The sequence below is a fragment of the Primulina huaijiensis genome, chromosome 13, assembly GCF_012295235.1.
Source record: "Primulina huaijiensis isolate GDHJ02 chromosome 13, ASM1229523v2, whole genome shotgun sequence".
Taxonomy (NCBI): Eukaryota; Viridiplantae; Streptophyta; class Magnoliopsida; order Lamiales; family Gesneriaceae; genus Primulina; species Primulina huaijiensis.
The window spans coordinates 8,307,865-8,312,014 of record NC_133318.1 but is presented as its reverse complement, the minus strand read 5'-3'; positions in this window follow the sequence as shown (position 1 = coordinate 8,312,014).

Below are 4,150 nucleotides of genomic sequence, written 5' to 3'. Positions count from 1 at the left end.
GCACAGACAATGAGCGGCTCCTGGCAGGCTTCTAGGTGGAGGGAACATGAATGAACCGATCCCACACGGGAATGAGAGGGATTCCGAGACTGTTCAATGTAATGGACTGTACAGTTGAAGAAGGCTTAAAAGATTTGATTTGTACTACTCATATCAAGAAGGTGCATCTTCTTTTCGGTAGCTCATCACATAAGAACTCCAAAGTTAAGCGTGCTTGACTTGGGGCAATTTTGGGATGGGTGACCTCTTGGGAAGTTTTCTAGGTTGCGTGTGAGTGAGGACATAAGCACGCTGGAAATATTCGTCTTGGTACAGTGAGGACAGTAGTCGAATCTGGGGCGTTACATGTTGTGACGAGTCTTGGGCAGGATATGCCTAGTCAGTGGCAGGACATGCCAGGGCGGATATGCCTAGTCATTGGCGGAGATGCCAAGACACCGGACGATTGGTCGTATCGATGGTATTTAGGAGAGGAGCGACTCCTATCGGCGAAATTCGATATAGAGAGGGCCAAAGTCCGTGAATGAGGACTTACCACTACCGCGATCGGGAGAGTAGGTGGGTGTTAAGTTCTTATTCAGATCGGGATCCCTAGATTAGGAATGAGTCGAGTCTGAGTCTAAGAGTCAAAGAGTGTGATTTATTGGTTGATACTGATTCATGTTTCTAATTGTGGTACATGTTCAGAGTATGATTTATAGTTTGATATTGATTCAGGTTTCTGATGGTGATACATGTTATGAATATCTGTTTCATGCTTTTATCTCTGTTATATGAAATGCATGTATACTTGGTTTATACTGGGAATACAATTCTCACCGGAGTTATCCGGCTGTTGTTGTGTTTGTATGTGTGCATGACAACAGGTGGGACAAGATCAGGGTCATGAAGAAGAAGAGAGATTCAAGATTAGCGTGGAGATCCGGGCTCAGAAGGAGGTTAGGATTCAGCACTGATATGTAGTTGAACCTAGTTGATTTATTGTAGACAGCACAAGACTTATACAATTATTCCCAAAGACGATTAAGACATGAATTAGCGTCCGGGTCCCCACAACAGGTGGTATCAGAGCAGTAGGTTCCTGAGATTGAACTAAAACAGAGCAGTAGGTCTAGAACTGTAGGTTCTGTAGACTGAGATAGAAGAAAATGAGCGGGGTAGATTGAGTTTTCTTTCCTGCTTTTATATGCTAGCATGGCATTATGTTTTACTGCTTTGAAATACATGTTTACCTGATTATCTGATTTGATTTGGTAATTAGATTATTAAGTATGAATCAGAACTGATTCTTGATCAGCAGTAAGATGATCAGAGGAGGACTGAAACAGGTTTGTTGTATTTAGTTACTAATTCTTTTCGTAATCAGATATACATTCTCGAAGAATTCCAGAACGAGGTAGTATTGTGACTAATCAGATGGATGTGTTAGAAACTCTGATGGAAACACAGTTGATGAGGTTTCAGTCATTCCAACCGCCGATTCTGAATGGTACTGAGACGTCTGATGATTGTGAGAATTGGCTAGATGATATAGAAATATTGTTTGAATCACTTGATTACCCAGATGAACGGAGAGTTAAACTGATTGGGCACCAATTACAAGAGGTCGCGAAGAGTTGGTGGATCGCAACTAAGGAAGCCTTAGAACAGCGTGTTACGGTGATTACGTGGAAAATCTTCAGAGATGAATTCTATCGAAGGTTTTTCACAGTTTCGTACCGAGAGGACAAGAAGGCAGAGTTTGAAAATTTGAAACAGGGTCAACTAAACATGGAAGAATATGTTGCTAAATTATCTAATTTATTACGTTTTGCTCTCTACGTAGCTGGGAATGATAAAGCTGTAGCTGATCAGTTCATCAATGGATTGAATCCTGAGATATTTGCATTGGTAAATATGGAGCGACCCCATCATTTTGCTGACGCCTTGAATAGAGCAAAGAGAGCTGAGGCAAGTTTGATTCGACAACGAGTAAGGTTGTATGTGATTCAACCCCAGAAACAGCATGATATGAATCCTCGTATGATGAAAAGCAAACGAGATTAAATATGAATCGCGTCCTCAATTCTATAACAAACAAGGATTGTTGTTACGATGTCCCGATCTTTTGATTCAAGGAATTACGTGATATTCACCCCTAAACGACGCAGTTTAGTTATAAACAATCACAAAAGAAACAATCGAAACTTTATCGAACCTTCAAAGAACTCGTCTTTGACAATCCGCGCAAGACACGATCGACAAACGCCACAAAGTTAAACTTTGATAAGTTTGATTTTCGAAAACAAAGCTAAAGCCTTGAAAAATTGAGAGAAAACTCAAAAACTTTGATAAACTCAATAATAATCTCTATAATGTTCAAATTTTCGTCCATAATATTGTGTACAAATCTAAAAGATACTCAAAATAAAGTTACCAAGATAATTAGGATTCTTAACAAGGAAACTAGATTTTCTTCTCGCAGCAGGCACGCTCGGGAGGCAGAATTTGACCGCTCGAGCGCCAGGTCTTCTGGCTATTCGCGCTCGGGCGGTAGGAAATGACCGCTCGAGCGCCGAGTGTTCTGGAAATCACCTCTTGGTCAGTACGTTTAGCGCTCGGGCGGTAGTATTTTACCGCTCGGGCGCGGGTCATTCTGGATGTTTTCTTCGTTCATCACTTGAATGGTGTTCTTATGACTCCCAAACTTACTCCCATGCATCACGAACCCTTCAGCAGTCTGCACCTTGCTTGTAAGTCCTTCTTTATTGCTCATAAACCCTTGTAGTGCCTCTTTGAATTTCTTTAGCCGTCCTCTCGTGATTGGTCCCTCCGGCAACTCTAAAGGATCCCACGCTTTCCTTGGAGCTTGACCACCCGTGTTCGCATCATCCTCCCCTTCTTGAAAAGGATTTGTCCTCAAATCTTGTTCATCACCTACATCAAACAAAGAAAGATCACTAACATTAAAAGTAGAACTGACGTTATACTCACCTGGTAGATCAAGTTTGTAGGCATTGTCATTGATCCTTACGAGGACTTGAAATGGCCCATCACCCCTCGGTAGTAGCTTGGAACGTCACTTCTCAGGAAACCTTTACTTCCTCAAGTGTAGCCATACCCAATCACCCTTTTCAAACACCACTTTTTTCTTCCCCTTGTTGGCTTGTTTGGTGTATTGCTCATTCTTCTTCTCAATGTTGGCCTTGGCCTTTTCATGCAAACTCCTAACAAATTTAGCTTTCTTCTTGCCATCTATGTTTAACCTTTCACTCACAGGTAAAGACATCAAATCCAACGGAGTCAAAGGATTAAAACCATAAACAAGTTCAAACGGCGAATAATTGGTAGTATAATGCACGCAACGATTATAAGCAAACTCAACAAATGGTAAACATCCTTCCCAATTCTTTAAGTTCTTTTTAAGAATAGCACGCAAAAGTGTTCCTAACGTTCTATTAACAACCTCAGTTTGTCCATCCGTTTGAGGATGACACATAGTAGAAAACCACAATTTTGTGCCAAGTTTAGCCCACAATGTTTTCCAAAAGTACCTTAAGAATTTAACATCACGATCAGAAACAATAGTCCTAGGCATGCCATGCAACCCAACGACTTCTCCAAAGAACAAATCCTCAATGTTAGATGCATCATCAGTTTTATGACAAAGCAATAAAATGTGCCATTTTAGAAAATCTATCCACAACAACAAATATAGAATCCCTTCCCTTCTTTGTCCTAGGCAACCCCAAAACAAAGTCCATAGAAATATCAACCCAAGGTTCACTAGGGACGGGAAGTGGTGTATACAATCCATGTGGTTGTGTCCTAGACTTAGCTTGTCTACAAGTTATGCACTTTTCACAAACACGCTCAACATCACGTTTCATATGTGGCCAATAGAAATGTTCATGCAATGCACTTAAAGTTTTAGCCACACCAAAATGCCCCATCAAGCCACCCCCATGTGCCTCCCTAACAAGTAATTCACGAACTGAAGATTTAGGAATGCACAACCTATCTTCTCTAAATAAGAAACTATGATGCAAATAGAATTTTTCATGTGGTCCATGCATACAAGTTTCAAACACACTCTTAAAATCCTCATCCAGCACATACAACTCTTTCACATGCTCAAACCCCAAAATTTTAGACTCTAAGGTAGAGATTA